General features: G+C 44.9%; 1 long non-coding RNA gene across 6 annotated transcripts in view; it reads left to right on the forward strand.

Annotated features, from left to right (window-relative positions):
- Window positions 1-1,000: 1,000 nt before the first annotated feature.
- LOC137547222 (uncharacterized) overlaps window positions 1,001-25,999 on the forward strand; it is a 562,452-nt gene continuing 537,453 nt past the window's right edge. For all 6 annotated transcript variants that reach the window (XR_011026531.1, XR_011026529.1, XR_011026530.1 and 3 more), the window contains exons 1-2: window positions 1,001-1,124; window positions 14,608-14,905. This is a non-coding gene — a long non-coding RNA (uncharacterized lncRNA). The remainder of the gene's footprint in view (window positions 1,125-14,607; window positions 14,906-25,999) is intronic.

The raw sequence follows: 25,999 nt of genomic DNA on the forward strand, positions 1-25,999 counted from the left end.
GGAGGGGTTATCAGGACACAGGACAGTTGGAACTGTGTCTCCTGCTCCTTGTCACCTCCTTTCAACCAAAAAGATGGCTGCCCCCATGACAAAGATGGCAGCTCCCATAAATCACAAATATTTGCCTGTTCTTTTAAAACAGGGTAGGTAAAAAATTATATTACCTATCTATTCTAATTAACATAACTAATGTAACTTAATGACAGTATGTTTGTTTAGGCTGAAGTTCCTCCTTTAAGTGTAAAAGGGCCCTAAGAGAGGAAAAAAAAAAAGAAATAGAGTGAAGGAGAGGGGGGAGGGGAAAATAGTGAGAGAGTAACATACCTCCCAACTTTTTGAGATGAGAAAGAGGGACACTTAAGCCACGCCCCTGCCACAACCCTAGTCACGCATACCATAAAGATTTCATAAGAAAAATATGTTGTTTTATAATTCAATCCACACTGGTCCTTTCTATCCTGGTTCATTTTCCTTCATATTAACATTTTAAAATTAGTAATATATAAATTTAAAGGATGGGAATAAAGTTTAGAGTCAATCAAACACATTTTTAGTAGAGAAATATATATATTTACATAGAAAGAGGGAAAAAGTCCTGAAAAAGGGACAAATGTGGAAGAAAGAGGGACAGGGCTCCCAAAGAGGGACTGTCCCTCCAAAAGAGGGACAGTTGGGAGCTATGGAGTAAGAAAGAGGGAAGCATGCATTTTTTTTTAATGCTAGCCAGAGAACAGTCACTCACACATCCTCCATTATGCAAATGCATCCGGCCAGGCAGCTTTGCACTTGTAATTCTGCTGAAGATGAACAAGACAGGTCCCCTTGATTCTTCCTTTCTGCCCTGCCACCACCTCTACACTGCTGTATACATTTGGAAGGCTGTGTGAGAGTCATGTGATGACCCACACCACAGGAAGGCTGAGCAAAAATACATAGCAGGCTGTGTGTGAGTCATGTGACCCACACCACAGGAAGGTGTTCCGTGTAGGGGGCGGTCCTTACTGCAGTCAGCCCAGAACGGGCCAACAGCTCTGCCTCGGCAGGGCACACACACATAGGAGACAGCTGCTGCTGCTTGCTGCACACTTGCAGGGCCCAGGGAAGTGTGAGCCAGGATGGGATAGGTATATCTGTGACAGAATGTTCTCCATTGTGTTTGTAGCAATCCTTCTTCTGGCCAGTGCACACCAAAAACTGCTAGCGGTTTTTGAAGCGTTTTTCAGAGCGATTCTAGGCATGTTCAGGCTTTGTTCACACTACAAATTGCTAAACACAAACGCTGAGTGTTTTTCTTGCGTTTTCCTCAATAGTATTTTGAGCGTTTTTTTAACTGTATGGCATAGCGTTTTTCTGCGTTTTCTAGCGTTTTGCTGCACGTGTGTCGCTCTCCCATACAGGAAATGGCCACTACACAGGAAACAGAGGTGGTAAACTGCAGTGTTTTATGGGTAATCTGCAATATTTACTGAGTAAAATCGCAGGAAAAACGCTGATTATTGTGAACAGCCCTGCGCTTCTGGGGCGATTTTGAAGCGCTCCTATCTTTAACCACTTGACGACCAGTGCATTTCTGTCTGATCTGTGCTGTGTGGGCTCTCCAGCCTGCAGCACAGATCAGGAAATAGCCAGGGCGATCAGACTTACCCCCTTTTTTTCCCCACTAGGGGGATGTCCTGCTGGGGGGGGGGGGGGTCTGATCGCTGCTGGCTTGCTGCGCTTTGCGGGGGGTGGGCTCTTCAAAGCCCCCCTCCGCAGCGTTCTCTGCGCTCCGTCCTTCCCCCTGTGAGCTGCGCAGGACGGATATCCATCCTGCGCATTGAAGGATAGGCTTCAGCCTATCCTAGGCCGGCGATCCCCGGCCAATCAGCGCAGCAGCGCCGTATGATGTAAACAGCGGGGATTTCTTCCCCGCGTGTTTTTACATTTTGCTGGCGAGCCGCGATCGGTGGGCTCTCCGGCTGTTCACGGAGACACCCTCTGTGAACGGACATGGAAAGGTCGCTCGAACGAGTGGCCGTTTCCATGGAAACCCGCAGACCAGTTTACGCCAATCGGCGTTAGCTGGTCGTCAAGAGGTTAACATTGAAGCGTTAATCACTCAAAATTGCACAGAAATGGTGCAGGTTATGCGTTTGCTTTTCAGCTAATCGCTGAAAAACGCCAAAGGCTTAAATGAGAACAGCCACATATACTTAACATTGACCAATCGCTTTTCAAAACGTTAGCGATTTCCAGCGATGCTGAAATTGCCGGAAAAGTGATCTAGTGTGAATGGGCCCTCAGAGAGATTTTCAAACCATGCCTAGCGTTTTTTTGGAGCGTTTTTGTGTAGCAGATTTTATATTTTTGTTACAGTAAAGCTGTAAGGCTTTGTTCACATCTAAAATGGAAATCGCTGCGTGTTATTTGTCCCCCCCCCCCCCCCCCCTCCCGGCACTCCACTGCGCGCTACCATTTTGTACAAATCACTTTTGTAGGTGCTTTTGCAGACCCAATTCTGTTTTTTTCACTTCCTGACGTGAGTCAGGAAGTTAACTTTTTCACACGGAAGTGAACAAATATAATAATGTATTTATTCATAAAAGCGCGAACGCAATCACCGGATAAAGCGATTTGTGAGGGCTTGAGCCCACTAACGCAGTTGTGCCCGCTTTTCAGCAACAATGTTACAAATGCTGAAAAGCGGACACAACTGCGCACAACTGTGTTAGTGGGCTCTGGCCCTGAGTGTTTTGCGCTTTTCCAATACCTTCCATTGTAGCAAAATCGCCCTGAAAATAGTACATGCAGCGCTTTCCTGAGCGGAAAGCAGATGAAACGCGCTGATATGAACTGTCCCATAATAAATCATTGTGCTAGCGACTTCATGGCATTTTTAAAAATCGCCGGCACTCAAAAAATCCGCAAAACGCCCTAGATGTGAACAAGCCCTTACTGAACGGCTTCTGTACCAAAAATCGATTGGAAAATCGCTCCGATCTAGCAATTTCAGAGAGATTTTCCACTTTCCTATATTTTACATTGAGGCAGAAATGCATCAGAAATCCACAAAAATGCTGCAGGACCCGAGTTTGCGTTTGGGGGAAACTAACGAGCCGCTCTGGTGTGCTCCATCCCATTCACATTCATTAGCCAAGCGGTTTTCACCCTGCAAGCGGTTTTAAAAACGCTCAGAACCGCTCTCGGTGTGCAGCAGCCCTTCCTCTGACTACTCTGTGTAGAAGATATAGACCGGCACCATCAACCAACATGACGCTGGTCTGTATCTTCTACATGTGACTGCTGGCCCTGGGTGCTGTCGGGACTGAGTGACCAGGCACAGCGCACTGCATACTGGTGGAGAGCTCCGCTTACCTTTACTGCTCTGACTACTCTGTGTAAAATAGAGAGAGAGTCACCCCTCTCCTGCAGTGTCACCCTTGTACTTTCCTCGCAACCCCCTTTGTATTTCTATCAGGGCTTGTTCACACCTAAGGCATTTTGCGCTTTTTTTTTTGAGCGCCGGCAACTTTGAAAATACCTTGTGCAATGAATCCTTATGGGACAGTTCATATCGGCATGTTTCGTCTGCTTTCCGTTCACAAAAGCGCTGCCTGTACCATTTTCGGGGCGATTTTGCTACAATGGAAGGTATAGGAAAAACAGAAAATGCTCACAAATCAATTTTTTTTAATCCGTTGATTGCGTTCGCGTTTTTAAGAATAAATACATTGTATTTATTTTTTTTCTGGGTCAAACTGTTCACTTCCTGACTGACACCAGGAAGTAAAGAAACGGAATCGCTCTGCAAAAGCGCTTACAAAGGCGCTTTGCAGAAAATCGTATCGCACCGTGGAGCGATGGGAGGGGGAAAAAACACTTAAAAAAACGATTTTGATTTTAGATGTGAACAAAGCCTCAGTGAAGATCAGGCAGGGGGAGAGGGGTAGACGCTTTGTGTATAAGCAGGTGTGTGGTCTCTTACCGCACCTCCCTTGTGGCTGTGTCCCCCTCCGTTCTAAGTAACTTGTCCGGTGTCAGCGGCAGCATATTATTCAAGCTGTGAGGGCGCCCTGTGACCCTGACACTAGGCAGTACGCGTTGCCAGCTCTGTGCTGGCACTTTCCTTATGTCATAATCATGTGCGCCTGGAACGCATCAGCCGGGTGCACATGATAACATAAGGAGAGCGCCAGCGCAGAGCCGGCAAGGCGTACTGCCTAGTGTCAGCGTGAGGGTCAAAGGGGCGCCCTCACAGCTTGATTAATATGCCGCCGCTGACTCTGGAGAGGTTACAAGGAATGGAGGGGGATGCGGCCACAAGGGAGGTGCGGTAAGAGGCCACACACCTCCACATACACAAAAGTGTCCCTCAGCTAGGTCTTATTTTCGGGGTAGGGCTTATATTTCAAGCAAATATAACCTAGGCCTTATTTTCGGGGTAGGTCTTATAATAAGGGAAACACGGTATATTTAAACTTCTAAAGCTGCGCACCCATATGGCGATTTTTATGACCATTTTCCTCACGACCAGCGTGTTTTTTTTTTTTTAATGAGCGGTCGTTTACACGATGAAGGCACAGGTGCACAGTTATGCGAATGCCGTTTAGCTTCATGCAGCGATAAAAGACCGTCAGGGCGGATCGGATCTTTAAGATACCCAACAACACCGGGCAAAGTACTGCGATCGCTGGAAGTCTCATTCGCTCCGCCGTGTAACATTGCGTGACCCGCCGTCAGGAAGATGAATCGCTGGACGCTCGTCGTGAGGGAGCCATCACTGGTTCCATCTTCCTGTGTCATTGCGGTAAGTGTGAGGCTTAAAGAGAACCCGAGACGGTGCGAGGAAAGGCTGATGGGACACACAGGCATGTTCTCTGCCTCATGACATGTCTCTGTGTCCCCACACGCCCCTCTTTGCCCCCCGTGATTAGCAACAATAATTGTCGCTATTCCGGAGGAGAGGGATTCCCTGCTCAAAACGCCCACAGGGCAGCTCTCTCTCCCTGGCTGCGCCCCCTGCCGCTCCTCAACCTCCCTGCAAGCTGAGAGAGAGAGAGAGATCTCTCTCTTTCCAGCGTCGTGACCCCAGAGGTCACTAAAGGGAAAGGAAGCCAGTGCAGGTCAACGGAGCAGCGGGGATGGCAGCTACCTGATCCGCCCAGCCCCCCGGATCAGGTATCATAGGTTTTTTTTTTTTTTTTATATGAGCCCACTTCGGGCTCTCCTTAAAGAGAACCCGAGGTGTGTTTAAAGAATGTTATCTGCATACAGAGGCTGGATCTGCCTATACAGCCCAGCCTCTGTTGCTATCCCAAACCCCACTAAGGTCCCCCTGCACTCTGCAATCCCTCATAAATCACAGCCGTGCTCTGAGGCTGTGTTTACATCTGTAGTGTCAGTCTCAGCTGCTCTCCCGCCTCCTGCATAGCTCCGGTCCCCGCCCCCGTCCCTTCCCTCCAATCAGCAGGGAGGGAAGGGATGCAGGCGGGGACTGGAGTTCTGTAGGAGGCGGGGAGAGCAGCAGACTGACACTATAGAGATAAACACAGCCAGCTCTGACAAGCTGTTTGTCAGCAGCGTGGCTGTGATTTATGAGGGATTGCAGAGTGCAGGGGGGCCTTAGGGGGGTTTGGGATAGCAACAGAGGCTGGGCTGTATAGGCAGATCCAGTCTCTGTATGCAGAGAATATTCTTCAAACCCACCTCGGGTTCTCTTTAAGACACTGAAAGACTGTGTCAGCATATGAGACAATCCAACATTAAATTGTATTTCCTTGGCTGATACACAGAAAATTAAACTGCAGAACAAAAAAGTTTTTTTAGGAGTATACAGTGATGTGAAAAACTATTTGCCCCCTTCCTGATTTCTTATTCTTTTGCATGTTTGTCACACTTAAATGTTTCTGCTCATCAAAAACCGTTAACTATTAGTCAAAGATAACATAATTGAACACAAAATGCAGTTTTAAATGATGGTTTTTATTATTTAGTGAGAAAAAAAACTTAAAACCTACATGGCCGTGTGTGAAAAAGAAATAACCCCCCTGAACCTAATAACTGGTTGGGCCACCCTTAGCAGCAATAATAGCAATCAAGCGTTTGCGATAACTTGCAACGAGTCTTTTACAGCGCTCTGGAGGAATTTTGGCCCACTCATCTTTGCAGAATTGTTGTAATTCAGCTTTATTTGAGGGTTTTCTAGCATGAACCGCCATTTTAAGGTCAAGCCACAACATCTCAATAGGATTCAGGTCAGGACTTTGACTAGGCCACTCCAAAGTCTTCATTTTGTTTTTCTTCAGCCATTCAGAGGTGGATTTGCTGGTGTGTTTTGAGTCATTGTCCTGCTGCAGCACCCAAGATCGCTTCAGCTTGAGTTGACGAACAGATGGCCGGACATTCTCCTTCAGGATTTTTTGGTAGACAGTAGAATTCATGGTTCCATCTATCACAGCAAGCCTTCCAGGTCCTGAAGCAGCAAAACAACCCCAGACCATCACACTACCACCACCATATTTTACTGTTGGTATGATGTTCTTTTGTTGAAATGCTGTGTTACTTCTACGCCAGATGTAACTGGACACGCACCTTCCAAAAAGTTCAACTTTTGTCTCGTCGGTCCACAAGGTATTTTTCCCAAAAGTCTTGGCAATCATTGAGATGTTTTTTAGCAAAATTTAGACGAGCCTTAATGTTCTTTTTGCTTAAAAGTGGTTTGCGCCTGGGATATCTGCCATGCAGGCCATTTTTGCCCAGTCTCTTTCTTATGGTCGAGTCGTGAACACTGAACCTAATTGAGGCAAGTGAGGCCTGCAGTTCTTTAGATGTTGTGCTGGGGTCTTTTGTGGCCTCTCGGATGAGTTTTCTCTGCGCTCTTGGGGTAATTTTGGTCGGCCGGCCACTCCTGGGAAGGTTCATCACTGTTCCATGTTTTTGCTATTTGTGGATAATGGCTCTCACTGTGGTTCGCTGGAGTCCCAAAGCTTTAGAAATGGCTTTATAACCTTTACCAGACTGATAGATCTCAATTACTTTTGTTCTCATTTGTTCCTGAATTTATTTGGATCTTGGCATGATGTCTAGCTTTTGAGGTGCTTTTGGTCTACTTCTCTGTGTCAGTTAGCTCCTATTTAAGTGATTTCTTGATTGAAACAGGTGTGGCAGTAATCAGGCCTGGGGGTGACTACAGAAATTGAACTCAGGTGTGATAAACCACAGTTAAAACGGAATATAACCCTGCATTTCAACTTTGCTCTAAAACATTTACAGCATATTATATGCAACCAGCATTTTTTTTACTAGACTAGCATTGGAAGGGTTACACACAGAGCTTTAAAGTTCCGTGGAGAGAACTGCTCCCCGCAGCCGAAGTTTAGATAGATACATTTAAGTAACAGAATGTAACAAGTGTGGCATGTGACTCACTCTCTCTGACTGTACTGGAGCTGGAGGACAGCCAAAGAGTGTGTAACATTCCTCACTTGTTACATTCTGTTTACTTAAATGTATCTATCTAAACTTCGGCTGGAACTTTAAAGCTCTGTGTGTAACCCTTCCAATGCTGGTCTAGTAAAAAAAAAAATGCTGGTTGCATATAATATGCTGTAAATAATGTTTTAGAGCAAAGTTGAAATGCAGGGTTATATTCCGCTTTAAGTTATTTTTTTTAACAAGGGGGGCAATCACTTTTTCACACAGGGCCATGTAGATTTGGAGTTTTTTTTTCTCACTAAATAATAAAAATCATCATTTAAAACTGCATTTTGTGTTCAATTATGTTATCTTTGACTAATAGTTAACGGTTTTTGATGAGCAGAAACATTTAAGTGTGACAAACATGCAAAAGAATAAGAAATCAGGAAGGGGGCAAATAGTTTTTCACATCACTGTATGTGTACAATTGTGTAATGATCCGCTCAGCTGCCTGCGCAGGCAGGCAGCTTTTTGACCACTGTTCAGGTCTGCATTCTGCAGGTCTCTGGAAAAGAGACCTTTTGTCAGTTTTGCAGCTTGCTGCTGCTGAGGAATTTGCATACGTTTGTCATGCAAATTGCCTAGCCACATCCTTTGTAGGCTGGCTCTATATATACTATGTGATTCCACCGTACTTCGCTGGTCATAACGGTTTGTTAAATCACTCCTGGAGTGTCAGCCTTCCTGTTGGATTGTTTAGTTAGTTAGAGTCATTCTGGGGACTGCACTAGGCAGCTTCTCTAGTGCAGTTAGCCTGCTTATCTGTTTTGTCTGTATTGCCTCTCTGTTGCGATTGTCCTGTCGCCAACAGTGGTTGTCAGGAAATCGTTCTGTCTGTCTTGGAGTATAGCTGGAGCAGCGGTTGCTACCAGCTATCTCCTCTGTTTGTCTTGCTCAGATCGCACTAGCCTCTAGCGGTAGCGGCTGTGGATCCTTCTGATCTGCTTCTTGGAGTATAGCTGGAGCAGCGGTTGCTACCAGCTATCTCATCACCCTGTTTCGATACTTGGATCGCACTCGCTCTGGCGGTAAGAGCAGTGGATCCTGCTAGCTCTGTTACTTTACCTGGATCGCACTCGCTCTGGCGGAAAGAGCAGTGGATCTTTCCTATCCTGTTTCCCGTTCATCTGTCTGTCTTGTCTGAGACGAACGCATGCTGTAGCCTCGGTGAGGTAACCGTTAAGCAAGCGCTCGCGTTCTCTGTTTCATGTTTGGGTGGCGGGGTTAGTTAGGCGTGCTTGTCTCTGTTGTGCTTAACACGCGGAGGCCGCGCAGTAAACGCGTTCGCTGTTGCGAATGAGTGCGGTGTTCACGTTTAGTTAGCGTGTGTTATTTTCCTTATCTTCTCATTGTATAATTTGCTGTGCCTTTGCTACTCTCGTCCCCTGTCTTGCTTAAGCCTTGTGTCACCTCTGGCAATCGCCTCTCTCGCGATTGCGTTCCTACTTTGTTTCTGCTGTTGTGTGTGCACCGTCGCGGGTTAGCGACTAGATTTGTGCACATACATACATTCTGTCCCTGTGCTCATCCTCATTCGCAATCACTTCCCTTGCGATTGCGTTCTCACTTGGTTTCCTCTGTTGTGTGTCCACCGTCGCAGGTTGGCGGCTAGATTGGTGGACATACATACATTCCGCATCTGTACTTATTCAGTCTTGTGTCGCTGTTAGCAATCGCCATCTCTTGCGATTGCCTTCTCACCTGATCTTCATGGTTGTGTGTTCATCGTCGCAGGGTGGCGACTAGATTGGTGGACACACATACCCTCTGTCGCTTTGATCTCTCTCTTTCAGGGCTATCTTGCCCTGCGTTTCTTCCCTTCGTACAATTCCTGTCTGGCGTCTGTGGCAGGGCAGAGGAGCTGTTCCTCTGCACTCCACAGCTCCACCTGCCGACAGGAATTTCCCTCTACAGGTGCGTTGCACCTTTTGCTGGGTTCCCTCAAATTATACACTTGTGGAGGTTTTCCGCAGTGTCAGCGCACGTCCTGTGCGCTAACCACGGAGAGAATTCCACAATCGTTACAAATTGTTTATCTCATCATTGTATGCCCAGCTCAGGCTTCCTTTAATGCTGTTCAAACCCAAAATTATTATAACAATATATTTTTTCAGCCAGAGACAAATTGACAGTATGACAATGCTTAGGTCTTTTTTTCATCAAATTACAAGACATTTATAAGGCCCGGCTCACACTGGCCTAAAAACAGACGGTTTAGCAAACTGTAACAGAATGAACAAGAACCGATGCAAGCGGATCCAAAGTTAACCAATGGATTTGTTCACATTGGCCAAGATTCCCCGGCTTTAATCCGACAGGTCAACACCTGCATGGAGTTTGTATGTTTTCCCTGTGTCTGTGTTTGTTTCCTCCAGGCACTCCGGTTTACTTCCACATCCTAAAAACATACAGATAAGTTAATTGGCTTCCCCCTAAAAAATTGGCCCAAGACTACAATAGATACACTACACGATACATACATATGACTGTGGTTAGGATTAAGGCCCATACACACGTCGGATTTTAGCGAACGACCCGTTGTTTGAACGTTCCGTCGTTCGGACGTTTTCGCGTCAAATCCGACGTGTGTACAGACTATCGTTCGGGTGATAAGACTGGTTACCAGCGATCCGTCCGGCGGATCGTTGGTAACCGGTCTTATCATCTGAATGAAAGTCTGTACACACGTCGGATTTGACGCGAAAACGTCCGAACGACGGAACGTTCAAACGACGGGTCGTTCGCTAAAATCCGACGTGTGTATGGGCCTTTAGATTGTGAGCTCCGAGGGAGACAGTTTAGTGACAAGAATATAAACTATGTAAAGCACTGCGGAAGATGTCGGCGCTATATAAATACAAAATAAATAAATAAAATTGGTCCGGTCTAACGGATTAAAAAATGCTTTAGTTTTTCCATAGATCAGTTTTCCATCCGTGTCAGTGTGAACAGGCCCTAAGACAGATAATTGCAGGAGGTGGTAGATGATGAGGCGGTTTAGGCAACATGATGTGCAGGAGGAGGATCGGTTGTGCAACAGGAACAGTGCAAAAACAGCAGGCACCGACGGCGGCAGACATCATGTAGCAGCCGCATCATGTCCTCATCCTCACCAGGTTGACTGATTAGGTTAACCAGTCAGTTCGGTTTATGAAAAGGTTTAGCCATGAGCACCCTAAGTCTGTTGAAATTAATGATACACAACAGGACTGTTCCAGACATCAGACACTACAGGGCGACTTTACTTTCATCTCAATCCATAGTAAAAAAAAGTGTGTCAGGATCCACCAGATTTCTTAAGCTGGTCTAGTTGAGGGGACCCAGCAGTAAACCTCATAGACCAATGGCCACTCCCTGCATTTTGGTTGCGACCATAATTTGTAAAATAGTTGACCCAGCGGGAAACATTATCCTACAGAGCTTCCTGCATGGTGCTCTCTTCAGCTCCGCCTCCGCTCGTGCAACTTTACCAAACTTATTCAGTTGGTGATGTGGATAGTATTTTCCACAATCAGGCAGTGGCCTTTGGTCTTATGAAGTTTCCACCTGGGTCCCTTCTTTTAGACCAGGAGTGTCAAACTCACATACAAAGTGGGCCGAAATTGAGCTCTGGGACCAAGTCGCGGCCAACCTCAATTTCTAGTGGCCACCTCTTTCCCTTATAAAGTTCCCTAGTGTCTAATAGCCCCCTCCATCCTCTATACAATTCCCTAGTGTCTAGTGCCACCCTCCTTCCCCATACGCTTTCCTGGTGTCTAGTGGCCCTCTTCTATACAGTTCCCAGGTGTTTATTGGTTCTCCATCCCTCCCCTATACAATTCCCTGATGTTAAGTGGTCCTCCCTCCCTATACGGTCCCCTGGCATCTAGTGTCCCCCCTCCCCTATACAGTTCCCTGGTGTCTAGTGCTTTCCCACTCCCTATATGGCTTCCCTGATGATTTAGGGCTTACCCTCCAAAATAGCTTCTCTGGTGGTCCTAAGACTGCCAAACATAACGCAAAGTGGAGAGACCACATGTGGGCCAAATCTGATGGCTCCGAGGGCCAGATTTGGCCCCGGAGTTTGACATGTATGTTTTAGACTGGTGCCTGGATTCATTCCTTTGGTTTTACAAACTCTGGTTAACCAACAAACTAAATCTAACCGTGAATGTAAAGCCCCATATATGCAATAGATTGTTCTCGGCTGAGACAGCAGTTCAGGGTCATCTGCATTTGTCTGTATAGGTTCCTCCTGAGGTCTTTCGAAGTCACTTAATGATCCAGCATGCTGGATGTTCAAGTGACAGTCAGCAGCCGATCCCATTGTTCTCGTCGCTACTCCGCCTGAGGAATCTGCTGCTTGGCACCATTGTCCCTCTTCCTTTCTTCATAGACACAGAACTCATTGGTCATCTGTTGCCTAGCGAGGCGCCAGTACAGCATTGGAGCCCTGCGGTGTCATTTGCAGGATTAAGTTTGATCCCGATGGGCAACACAAATTGAGGATAAATCTTAAACGAAGTGTCCAGTGGAATATCAATGCTTTTATCATCATTCGTTCATCCATTACTACGCAACCACATTTTAAAAAACTTCTGGGGGCAGCCTGCATTGATATGTCAGTTTGTACAAAGGAGGATGTCTACTGACAATTTTTTTTTTTTTTTTGAGCTTCACCAAACTGCATATTGCTGTGTACAGTGCTGTAAAATTATTTTTTTGCCCAATGGCTAGTTAGACTGTACTATATCATCACCTCTTTGATTACACTCATCACTATGGCAACATCGCAGGCATTCCATGTATCTGATCATTGGTCTTCTACTGCTTTGCAATTAATGCTGTGATTGGTGCTGCCTTCATCACTGCAGCCAATTGCAGTACAAGAACGGGAGAACAGAAAGGCAACATAGAGAGCATTAACTGTGTTCTGTAACCATAGCGACACATGCCATCAAAGCAGTGGTTGTACGGTACAGTGTAATTGGACTCTAGGGTAAATAAACAACTTTACAGCACGCCACACAGCAATTATGTTCCTAGCAGGAATAGGGGCTCAGATTCACTTTAGAAAATTAAAAAAATCCCTGAAGGTGGAAATCCCCTTTAAGCAACCACAGCAGGAATGTAAAAGGTAAAATTGGTTAGAAAAGCATTTTAACATATGTTATAGCTATGTGGTCTAACATCTTAATACCTTGGAGGAGAGAATGTTAGCAGGTTTTATTGCCTGTAACATAACATCCCTGAAAGCATTGTGCTGTATGCTGAATCGCAAACGTCCTTCAAAAACATCATCCGAAAAACACGCTTTATACATATTATTCCCTATAAAGCAGCATAGTGATTTCCCACTCCTGGAAGTTACCTACGATACTATTCATAAACTTCAAGCCGGAGCAGCCAGCGCCAATAACCTTGCACTTAATGGGTCATTTCCCTAAAGGAATTATTGGCGTACGAATACACACCATCTCGGTTTCTTACCATCTCCTTCATTTTCTGCGTAATCATGAATGCGTTTTGCAATCACAACAACACAGCCTCTGGGGCAAATCATAAAAACCGCGGGTCAAGATGGAGAATTGGACAAAACAATGGTGTCCCTCCATTGCCAAACGTCCCATTTCCCCTTCTTCAAGATAAGCACACCTATCGTATCTCAAGTATCGGATACCGACATTTGTCCCAAAAATAATAAATCCCTGTTTGGATGTGTGTCCTTTTCCCCTCCTTGGGGTTGTACTCATCATGCGCGTTGAATCGTCGAGCTATTGCTTATTCTCTCTGCTGAATCCACGTTCGTAAAAAGCCATTTCCTTCATGAATATGTTAATCCCGAACGCATAAAAAAAAAAAAAACATGAAAACTAGTGTGGCGATTCCCCGTATGCATGGCGAGCTGCCTTGTTAACTAATTCCTGGAAAAGTAGGGCTACCTCCGTCACCTTATTTCACTCATGATGGAACTAACACAATAGGCATCCATTATATATTTCTTTCTTTTTAAATGTATTTCTAAACAGATTTGAGACATCTTATTGATGATGGTTTAACCCTTTGGAAGAGTCGTTGGTCTGAACTTGCCATACAGACTTCTGCAGATGTACCCAGCTTGGCACAAATGATACTAAGACACCTTACTCCCCCCCCCCCCCCTTTTTTAATATAATGGTGCGTGAACAGGCGCTAAGATGATATGGGTTAATGAGATTATATTAGCACCTCTCTCCTTCGCTAAACGCGAAGAAGCTCCAAGCGGGAGATAATTGGAGATTTTCGCTTATATAATTGACCACACGCCTATGCATATTTATATGACGTACACGACTATGCGCCACCCAACGTCGGGGAGCAGCCTATGCAGCGCTATGTACAGTAATTAGGCCAAGTAATTACAGTTCAGGAGTAGGACAGCCTTGGCAGGTGATATTGCAGTGACTATTAAAGACATATGCATTTTAATAATACACAAGTGCATAAAAAGCTCCTGTTAGGGCACAGTGGCCGGTGCACCTATTGTGTCACTGCTACAGAAAGCTCCATAGCGATTGGCCACTGCCTGTAGCACATAATACTGACTGGTTATAAAGCACTTGTCAAGGGGAAGCTTGTAGGTACTCCATTGTCTGCTAAACTTGATATGACTGTATGACTGCATTCCTTTTCATCCTGGGGGTTAGACAGCAAAACAGCTCAAGCAGCACAGATTTTTTTATTGCTTTTACTTTCTTTTTAATTTAATTTTTTTTTTTTAGATTCACTGTCTCGTTTTGCATGTTTATAAAGTGCGCCCATTAAATAACCACAAAACAATGACAGGGGTTTAATTAGATTCTAACACAATGCTCAAGTTCCGCTGAAAAATTTATATTGTCGTTTTTTTTTGTTTTTTTTCTTCGTACGCCGAGGAGAAACTTGTTAACAAGGTAAAGAAATAAAGGCTTTTTTAATATATTTTTGCATTTTTACATTAAAAAGAAAAATTAATGAAATGGCGTACAGCGCGTGAGCTGTAAATTAATCAGGCGGGAGGGAAAAAAAAGACAAAAAATGGATGGTGAATTGCTTAATTTGTCTGCTTTTGCATCAGTTCTGTGAAAAGAATTGCTTTTATATGTATTTTTTTTTTCAATCCTTTCTTTTCCCTTTCTCGTTTTTGTACTGTAGACAAATGTAAGATCGCAGTCTGGGCTCGGTGCCAAAGGCTGGTATTTCACAGCAGCGACCGCCTTGCAGACAAGAGCTCTGGGAAACAGGAGGGAGACTCTCGCGTAGGGTACCACTACTATGGAGACACAGCTGGGCTGAACAAGATTTGCTTCGAAACAACCAAAGAGAGAGAGAGAGACGGGTCTGACCTGAACACTGCCTGAGCAGGCAGTAACCAGAAGAGCTAGCAGCCAATCCGGCCATGCTGCACTGTCTGAAACCAGCTCCTCGTCTCAGCCAATCAGTGGCATCATTGGTGAGAAACTCATTTACATCATACAGTAATGAAACTTGTTTAACATATTTTTTTTTTCTTTTTGGTGCGATTAGGTCCCCTCATTAATTATTCTTGCTGCACATTGTGAATCCCTGTGCAAAAGAAATGGCTCCATTCCAGTAGTCATGTGAGCATGTGTCCTCATGCATTGTCACCGGGACAATTATTTCATTTTTTTAAAGCAGCAGATTAAAGTTTAACCCTCTGCAGCTTAGTAGAATTTTTTTATTGCCTTTATTGCTTTAATGTGTTTGTTTTTCTGTTTTGCCATAGCCATTTATTTTTTATTTTTTTGCAATGTTTTGTTTTTTAAATTTTAGCTGACCGTTATGTATTCCCTCTATGAATTGTGACTTAGCTCCAATCTAGCCTTAATATATGTTCCTTTAACCTGTGCCAAGATTTAAGTCAAGTCATTGTTCCCATCAAGGTGAAATCGCATTAACGCATCGCGGGTGAGATCATTTATGAATAAAAAATAAGCCCTTCCCCCCCCCCCCCTCCCTATTCTCACTGATTTAATATTTTCAATCTACATAAACACCTCATTTTCATCCTTTGATATCAGACGATGGTCAGGAGAAAAAATAGCTTTAGGTACCCAGCCTGTAAGAAAGAGAGATACGTGCAGTGAAAACACATCATGCATGCGATGTTATTATTATTATTAACGCTTCTCATATATTAAATAAGTGATGCAGATGTAATAGTGCCAGTGGGCATAGAGTTTAATGACTAACCTCAGCGGAAAATAGCTGTCGTATTTTTTTTTTTTTTATTAAATGCAGTTGCGAAAAAAAAAATATCCATCTTATCCCACCATTGTTTGCACATTTATCCTTCATATATATAAAAAAAAAGTTAAAAAAATATGCTTAAATCTCAAAAAATGGCAACCATTGTAAACCCAGCCAAAAATCCTACAAATATTTTTTTTTTTTTCGTATTTCTCATTTCCATTGGAATGTCTCAAGGCCTTTTAGCAAACTGAAATGCAGAGATGCTTCATCTGGAAAGCTCAAATAGAGAAAATTATTTTTTTGAAAATGCATTTAAAAGGGTGTTGATATAAAAAAAATAATAAGTGGGATTTAAGCAAGATTTAAAAAAAAATAATTAAGAAACAAAACAAAAATAAATTGATGGTTTTCAGAGTAGGCTTCGGAAAAATTCTCTGTCAGCCAATGAGAAATGAGCCGGAGACCTAAACAGGCACGCAGTGGCTCTGAAAAAAAGAACACAGAGGAGGTGACCGGTAAACTGTGGCTCTTTCAGTGCTCGGCGCATTCCATCATTTCATCATCAGTATTCCGTGTGCAGCGGCTGTCTCTAGGTTCAGCCACTCGCTCCCCTGCTGCAGATCCTGTAATTTGAATCATGCGTAATAATATATTATCCTTCTGGGGGCCTCTTTCTGTAGAAGAGTGGTTTTCTACATTCTGCTTGTAAGAGGACTCCTGGCTCGGTGCCAGGGCCCTGGCCATTATTCACCCGAGCAATCAAGACCGTCTTCCTTAAGGAATAACATCTGCACTGGAGCCCGTGCCAAAAAAATCCTCCCTGTGTTATAAATTAGAATTTCTTGGAAATAAGAGCTCTTAAAAATACAGTGTCGGAAAAAAAAAAATAGACCGGGATCCTCTTTCCAGAATTCTTCCTTCCATGTTTTTGTGTTCGCACCAAGCACAGAAATTCTCAGCTTCTATCCTCTTTGGCAGGAAGAGATTAAAATGAATGGTGGGGGGACTTGTACGCTATGGCGACTCAGCAAAATAGGCGTTCATATTCTTCACGGTGTTAGAGGCGCCGGCGTAATTTTATTTTTGCATACAACAGCTCATGCTAACCTAAATTCTACTCTGTGTATCGGGAATACTTTGCATTATTGCATCCATTTATCAAATCACCTTTCAATGTTATATTACCTGTCTCTGCCTGGCGGTGACTGTTCCCGCATCGGACTCTGGGGGTCGCTTTTGTCATTATGGTGTGAATGCATTTCCCCCCCGCCCCCCCCGTTTCCTAATCTTCCAAGTTCGCTGTGTGGCTTCCTTGTTGAATCTGAAAAGCCGGGAGGTAGTAGCTATTACGTTTCTGCTCAATGCCGCATAAAATATTTAAAACCGCACAGCTTATTTAGAAGAGTGTTCTGTTATATAAATTACCATAGGCCCCTGTAAAAAAAAAATGTGATGCGGAATTTTTGCGCAGGCAAAGGTGAGACTCTTTTGGGGAATTAGCGATCTCCCAAACAATGGTACAGCTGCATTGTTACTACCATCCTATGTAATGACACTACTCAGCTACTTGCTGCAATGTTTTAGAACTGTGTGCGCAAAATGTAAAATATCCTTTATCATTCATGATGGCAAGAGTGATTGATTACTTTAGGACCGCGCTAATTAAAATCTACGCCCTGCTTTAATGGCTATCTGGCTGCCAGGGTGCAGATTTCAATACACAGACGACGCGCGTTCTTGCCGCTTTCGGCGCTCACGATGATCTCGCCGATGTCTCCCCGCCGCAGCTCACGCTCTGCCGTCTCTGTAACGGCAGAGCCCTGTGAGCATGTCAGGAGCCGATTTCATTGCCTCCTGACCCTGTCTATCTACGCAAGCAGCTCCCTTTGGCTTACATTGATGGGCAGGGTCAGGAGCCAATGAAAGCAGCTCCTGACCGGCTCACAGGAACTCTGCCTTCATAGAGACCATAGTGGTCCAGGTTCCCAACGTGCGGCTGTGACGGCAATTGCGACGTCGTCATTCTGCCGTTTCTTGTACCAGTGGTCTCTGGTCCTTAAGGGGGCAGAGACTGCTGGTACCTAAGTGGTTAAAGTGGACCTGAACTGAGAACTTTGTCTCTGCTCTAAAAGCTAAGCAACAGCATAATAACCTTTAAATAAAAACATTTTTTGTTACATCTTACAGAACTTCTGTAATAAATCTGCAGTGTGTCTACTTCCTGCTTTGATGGAACCAGACAAAGGGTTAACACCCTATGTTTACATATTAGTTGTGTCTACCGATGACTGCCGAATTCCTGTGCTGACACAGCTGAGAGCTCAAATTACACTTATGATTACTTGAAGATGAGGGTTAAATCAGACAGGCTCTTCTCTCTAAATACATATAGGGTGCATTTCTATCTGTTCCTTGTGTCCTGTGCAAGAGTTTGGGCCCACTTAAACACATACAGAGGCCCATATGCAATTCACTTTTTCACCTGAGTTTTCTCCTAGGAGATAATTTTTTTATCCTCAATTTAAATAACTTTCCTGCACTTTTCAATAAAAAAAAATACCAAAAGAAGGTGAAAAAGTACTATCAAAATTATTGTGAGTATTTTCTTGCTTTCTGATGGCTTAAAAGGCATTTTATTGACAAGTTTAAAAATATCACCTAGGAGAAAACTCAGGAGAAAAAGTGAATTGCATACGGGCCATAACTTTTTCATTCTCATTCTCATTCCACCTAAACCAGTTAACCTCCTTGGCGGTAACCCAGAACATAGTTCGGGGTAAGCCGCGCAGGAGGTTTTCTCCGGCCCCGCTGGGCCGATTTGTTTAATTTTTTTTTTTTTTTGCTGCACGCAGCTAGCACTTTGCTAGCTGCGTCAGCACAACGATCGCCGCCGCCCCGCGCTCGATCGTCGCTATCCGTCGCGCCGCACGGCCCTCCCCCCAGACCCCGTGCGCTGCCTGGCCACTCAGTGCCAGGCAGCGCTGAGGGGTGGTTCGGGTCTCCCAATGACGTCCCGACGTCGGTGACGTCATCCTGCCCCGTCGCCATGGCGACGGGGGAAGCCCTCCAGGAAATCCCGTTCTTTGAACGGGATTTCCTGATCGGAGATCGCCGAAGGCGATCGAAGCGGGCGGGGGGATGCCGCTGAGCAGCGGCTATCATGTAGCGAGCCCTGGGCTCGCTACATGATATAAGAAAAAAAAAAAAAAACTGCTGCGCTGCCCCCTGGCGGAATTTTTTATACCGCCAGGGGAGTTAAAGGGAAACTTAAGTCAGGGAGATAAAATGAGTTTAACTCACCTGGGGCTTCCCTCAGCCCCCTGCAGCTGATCGGTGCCCTCGCATCCCCGCTCCGATGCTCCTGGACCCGCCGACGGCGACTTCCGGTTTCACCGTCACCGGCCGACAGGCATGGGAACGCTAGTGATTCTTCGCGTTCCCAGCCACAATAGCACCCCCTATACTGATATTGCGGCCTTCTTTAAAGCGGACCTGAACTCAGAACTTCCTCTCTGCTTTAAAAGATAAACAGCATAATAATCTTTAGGCCTCTTTTACAGTGCAACGTTAAAGTCGCACGTTAGAAAATGTTTCAACGGAGACTAATGCACAGCAATAAGTCTGTGCGACATTCACAGTGCACACGTTACGTTTGTGTGTAACGTGTAGCGTTATTAGAAAGTGCTGCATGTTGTGCATTTAGCAATGAATCTGCTGCATTATTTGTGTTGCACATGCTCAGTAATGTTTTTTTGTTTGTTTTTTGAAATGTAACGCATACGTCGTTTTTGTTTCATCACTGTGCGACAAAAACGGCGCAGCAAGAGACGCATAAAGAAAATGTCCAAGTTAAAGTCTACTGTGTATGCATTGTGTTAGTCGTGTTGGGCGATCTTAACGTCGCACTGAAACGCAACGTCCTACTGTGAAAGAGGCCTTAAAGAAAACCATTTATGTGTCGCAGCTGATAGAAATCCTGCAATAAATCTGCAGTTCGTCTACTTCCTGCTTTTGTGGAAACAAATATATTATTAACATCCTGTGTTTACTGCTGAGGCAGCCAGCTGATACAGCTAAGACATCAAATTACAACTTGTGCTGAGTTACAGATAAGGGGGAATTAGACACTCTAGACTCTACATACAGGGTGCATTTCTCTCTGTTTTCCTTCTGTCCTGTGCAAAAGTTCAGGTCCACTTTAAAAGACTTTGTGCCCGTTTCCACTGTACGTGGTGTGATGCGGCTACATAGACACACCGCGGCCGAACTGAAACCAATGCATGGCAATGGAACAGTTTCCACTGCGTGCTGGTTGTGCGGAGCTTGCTGCTTGCTTCAGATTCTCGCCAGGCCGCATCCGCATCCCCGTCTTTTCTGAATAGGGGGATGCGGAAGTGCAGCGAATGGGAGCGGAAGTGATGCATAGCCACATCACATCCCTTTGGCTCCCATTCACTTTGGGCCCAATGTACAAAGCTGTAGTAAGTTTGCCGTGAAAACACATTCAGCACACAGGGGCGGTTTTTTTTTTTGATTCTTGTAGGGACCAAGAATACCGAGGTGAGAATTAGGGAGAGACCTGAAGCCCAATGGTGAAGTATCGTCAGGTATACTGGATGGTCCCTGTCCTGTAGTACGATAGACTTTCCCAAAAAGCTGCAAAGCTGTTACCTCCAAAGACGTCTGACTGGTAATGGGTAGGATGGAGGCGCTGCCCAATGAGCTTGATTCCCTAAACCGTGATAAGACAAATATCACACCTTATCAAAGTTATCACACGTTATCCAAAGTTATCACACGTTCTCAAACACGCCTTATCAGACTAGCATAGCGAGCACTACGAACTTATGCCTGCTTATTGGCAATGACACCCGTCCTGCCCTGAGCCTCTGTGGGTTCATAGTGATCGCTATGTTTCTCTGATAAGGCGTGATAACTTTGGATAACGTGTGATAACTTTGATGATGTGTGTTCTACTTTAGTGTTTTAAAATATAATTTTTTTTTAAATGTAATCGCTTACCTCTCCAGAAGATATAGACAACAGTTCAACTGGAAAAAAACTTTTTATCCAAAAAGCAACCTGACAACGCACTTTTGTGTTGTGTAGTTCATCTGACAACTAGTGCTGTTAGCTTTGGCTTTGGAGGTCACTGCAGCGAGGTGTTGATGTTGGCAAAAGCTGACAAATATTTTTACATTCCACTCCAGGCTCGATTTCCCCCCCCCCCCCTAAACATTCTATTTATCAATACAAACCTGCCCTAACTTAACATATTATTGCACCCTCTATATCCCAGCAATCCCTGGCCACAAAACTGCAAATAATTAAAAAACAAAAACCTTTAGGCTGGGTGCACACATAACATGACATAACATAATGTAAAAGGCTGCGGTCATGTTTTCATTTTATGCTATGTGCTTATTTTAAGCGTTTTTCTGCGTTTGCATTTTTTTGTCATAGATGCGTTTTTCAAGCGTTTTGTGTGCGTTTTAATGTGTTTGCGGTTCGCATTTACAATACGCATATGTGATTGTATGCGTTCTTATATTTACATTTATGCAAATCACTAGGAAGACAACAGGAAGCAGAAATACATCAGAAATCTTTATTTATTTTTTTTATTAAAAAAACACATTAAAAACGCATACAAAATGCAAGACATTGCGTTTCCATTGACTTTCATCATGTGTATTTTTGATGTGTTCATGCATAATATGCAGCAAAACTAAAAGTACAAACGCATACCCATGCATTTTTTATGCGGCCCATTGAGTAACATCTGTGCATCAAATGCAGCGTTTTACGCAACACTAGCGTTTCTGCTATGTGTGCACTGAGCCTCTAGCCCTGAAGTATTCATTTTATAAAGACATCTATCACTGACATTCCCTGCTGTGATATGTCTTGAAACACTCAACACAGCTAACTGACGGTGAAGTGATCTGGGCTTAGTTTACACTGACTGCTGTTTAAAGTGTATCTAAACTCTTGCACAGAACAGAAGGAAAACATAGAGGAATGCACTGTGTATGTATTCATCTGTGACTAATAACAACTGTAATCTGATTTCTCAACCATCTCAGCCAGCTGCCTCGGCATAGCAGCTAATTTGTAAACAAAGGATGTTAACCCTATGTCTGATTCCATGAAAGCAGGAAGTAGACACACTGAAGATGTATTGCAGGATTTATATCAACTGTAACAAAGATTGTTTTTGTTTTTTTTAAAGGTTATTATGCTGTTGGTTATCTTTAAGTGTTCAAAAGTTGCTTTATTGAAAAAAGTCATAGTACATATATTCAAAACATAACATTAGGCATTAAAGGACGACTGTAGGGAGGTAGAGGGAAAATAGTTGAACTTACTTGGGGCTTCTAACGGTCCCCCACAGACGTCCTGTGCCAGCGCAGCCACTCACCGATGCTCCGGCCCCGCCTCCGGTTCACTTCTGGAATTTCCGACTTTATAGTCGAAAAACCACTGCGCCTGCACGTCCATGTCCTTGAGCCTGCTGACCTCACCAGGAGCGTACTGCGGAGGAGCAGACCATACTGAGCCTGCGCAATACACTCCTGGTGACGTCAGCAGGAGTGAGGGTGCGGGCGCGCAAGCGAGGTGGTTTTCCGATTTTAACTACCTAATGACCTGGTCATGCCGCCGGGCGTGATTGCGGTGGCAGCCCCAGGACCGCCTAACACCAATTGGCGTCTTGTCATGGGGCCGGCTACTGCAGGAGATCGCGCGTGCGGATGTCGCTCGGAGACTGTTAGACGGCGCCGTCTAGAAATCTTGTACAGCGCTGCGATCTGCAGCAGAGCAGTACTGGGGACAGTCATGTGACACGGCTGTACCCCTGTGGGACACAGGAGCGATCGCCAGTGATAGGCTGAAGCCTATCACAGCGGATCACTGTGACAGGCTGGCCGGGGGAGGGAGGGTGGGAAAAATGTAAGAAAAATACACCTTTTTCTTAAAAAAAAAAAAGAAGATATTTGTCAAAAAATAAATATCTGGGGGGGGGGCAATCAGACCCCACCAACAGAAAGCACTGTTGGTGGGGAGAAAAGGGGGGGGGGATCACTTGAGTGCTGTGTTGTGTGGCCCTGCAGCGAGCCCTCAAAGCTGCAGTGGCCCTTTTAGTAAAAAAAATGGCCTGGTCTTTAGAGGGGTTTAGTACTGTGGTCCTCAAGTGGTTAAAGTCGAAAATTCCGGATGTGAACAGGAGTCGGGGACCAGAGCATCGGTGAGTGGCGGCACGGGCACAGGATGTCTGCAGGGGACCATTAGAAGCCCCGGGTAAGTTCAACGCTTTTTTTTTTTTTTACCCCTACAGTCGTCCTTTAACATTCGCCTGGTAATAACAGAAAAATAGTGAGTTACTGTGTTTATATGATTTGGAGGTCCCAGAGAAGAGAAAGTGCATTATCGGAGTGCTTCTTTCTCTTCTCTTTCTGTCTTCAGCATCTAGAACCACTCAGTGAGAAACATCTCCACAGTGCACCAACAAAGGATATTACCTTCTATGTGTATACATTATATAAGTTTATTTAGCGCAGGGTAGAAAGTTTTCTCATGGCTGTAGAGTTTAAAGCTTGAGATCCTGAGGTGGCTGGTTAAGGGTGGAGTTTAGGAAGGAAACAACTCCTTTGCATAAAGAGTCAGTTTGTCAATAGATCAAAGGTTGTGGTGTGAATTTCTTGATTGGGCATCAGTAATGAGCGGAAATATTGGTACACTTGTCTGCATCTAAAGTGCTCTGCCATGGGAACTTGGAGTTTCTCCACAAAAGCATTTAATGGAGGTAATTTATCAGGGTGTCCTCCAAAGTAGAGAGGCCCTCAGCTGTCCACCACTGGAAGGGTAGAGGTTCGATCCAAGGTTGGAAATTGGGTTTGTGTGTAAGTTATTAAGTGGGTAAGCAGTGGATTGGAGGTTATCTGTGAAGCGAGACTTTCTCTAGATCAAGGGTCCCAAAACTTTTTTGGGCAAGTTCCGGCTCAACATACTTTAGACTGCTGGGGGGCGGGAACACACATAAAATGATGTTGAAAAACTTTACATTGAATCTAGGTATTGATTTCCACCAGTCTTGCCCGGAGGAGAACTTCCATCAGCATGCAGTCATGTGGAGCTTCTGTGTGCATCAGACAGTGAAGCATACCCAGGTGACAACCTGCAGTCCAGTTGGACAGCAGTGTCACCTGATGCAAAATTGGAAGCCAGTGAATGACTGCTCCCTGGCTTCTACAGTATGTGGATTGGAGGTGCCAGCACTGCTATTCTATATGCGAGCCGCCAATATGTAAAGGTGCAATGTTTAAAGTTATACATTTTGTGTTTGAGGGCCAGTAAAAATTCCTCGGGGGGGGGGGGGGGCACATTCGGATCGTTTGGCCATGTTTGGATCTGCAAGACCAGACCAGGCCCTTCAGGGAGTAGGGTTACAGGATGACATCCCTGCACTTTGATTGGCCCAATAGGCTGCTTGTCACTTGACAGGCAGCCTATTGGGCCAAACAAAGTGCGGGGATAATGTCCTTTAAAGCGATTGGACCCGCAGGGGCTCAGGGCAGGACGAGTGGAGCTCTTGTCATTGCCAATTAGCAGGCATAAGTTCGTAGTGCTCGCTATGCTAAATTTAATAAGCCATGTTAACTCTGATAAGGCATGCTATTTGTTATAGTGAATAAACCCCATTGGCCCATATGCAATTAACTTTTTCTACTCCGTTTTCTCCTAGGAGATAATTTTTCAACTTCTTTTTAAAATACCTTTTCAGTACTTTCCAAATGAAAAAGTAGGTGACAAGTACTGTCCAAATTATTTTGACAATTTTCTTGCTTGCTGGTGGTTTAAAGTACATTATAATGACAAGGTGTAAAAATATCACCTAGGAGAAAAAGTTAATTGCATATGGGTCATTAGGTCCCGCAGTCTGAGGCAGGTCATTTTGGCGCGCTCTCTGCCCCACGCTGCGTCTGACCTCGCGCCACCATATGAACATACTGTTAATATATCTAGGGCCAGTGGTGTTGCTAAGGAGCTGGGGGACCCGATGCAAGTTTTACAATGGGGTCCCCCAAGCACTCTATACATAACAATTGATATGGCGCACCAAAACCTGCCAATGGCAACTACAGTGTCAGAGGTGCAAGAGGGGGATGGGGAACAGTTTATTAATGATTAGCACTATTCAAAGTATCTATAGACGTGATTATTTATGAGCACAGGGCCCATAGAGAGCTAATACTGTAGTTGAGGGAGGGCCCTTCGTGGCCCCTCTGGCCCAAGGGCCCCGATGCGGTCGCAAGCTCTGCAACCCCTATTGCTACGCCCCTGTCTATGGCCGATAGCCGGACCCCAAATTACTTCTCCCTCCAAGTTGCTACGACTTGGAGGGGGAATAGTAATTAACGCTGACCTGAATTTTAGCGTCAGGAGGGCGATCGTCATTCATCTCGCCCTGCGCCAAAGTGATCGGGCAGCGAAATACCATGTATGCCCCCCACTCGTCCCCTAATCACCTCCAGTGTGGATCAGCACTGAAATCACTGGGTTTTTCTCAGCAAAAGTGGAATATCTCTACAAAATGGAATGAATATATTATCTCCTTCGGTTGTATTATAGAAATGGCCCTTCAGAGCAGTTAATGACTGCTTTTGAAGGGGCCCGGCTTGTGACTGGATGCTTGACCTTGCCCTCCGCCCCTTTAATTCATGTGACCTTGCAGCCATGAGGAGAAGGATGAGAGCATAAGTAGCTGCTGTGATGTTATCCCAGCCTCGCCTGATCGGCCACATAGCATAAAGCACAGGATCCATCTCTAGATGTCATTGCCGCAGCTCCATATCACATACTGCTGTACCCGGTGACAAATGACAGGCTGGCTGTAGTAAATCAGTTGATTGGAGGAGGGAAAGGTTTAGCCTGAGGACAAGATCACACAATGGAATGTGGAGGTGAAAGACATGACTGGGCTATAATGTGAGAGAGGTGTGGCAAGGCGATACAGAATGAAGCATGCTCTCTCTCTCTCTCTCTGCTATTCGCTCTGATGTCAATGGCCACCGACAGTAATAGCAAGTGCTGAAGAAAAAATGCATACAGGGCAATGCTTCCATAGAAAAGATCTTTTTGTACATATACTGTATGGTATATGTCTGATATAAACATTACAGAATGTGCAGTAGCAATTTCCTCATACTGCTCGTGTGCAGAACACTGCTGTGCATGGGGGTGCAACAAGTAGGTGCCAGCATTGAGGAGGTCACCGCTGCTGACTGGAGGGTCTCCAAAGGATGACGCAGCCACAGGATTTCAGGTGTGGGAT

This window comes from Hyperolius riggenbachi, chromosome 2 (genome assembly GCF_040937935.1).
Source record: "Hyperolius riggenbachi isolate aHypRig1 chromosome 2, aHypRig1.pri, whole genome shotgun sequence".
NCBI classification, from domain to species: domain Eukaryota; kingdom Metazoa; phylum Chordata; class Amphibia; order Anura; family Hyperoliidae; genus Hyperolius; species Hyperolius riggenbachi.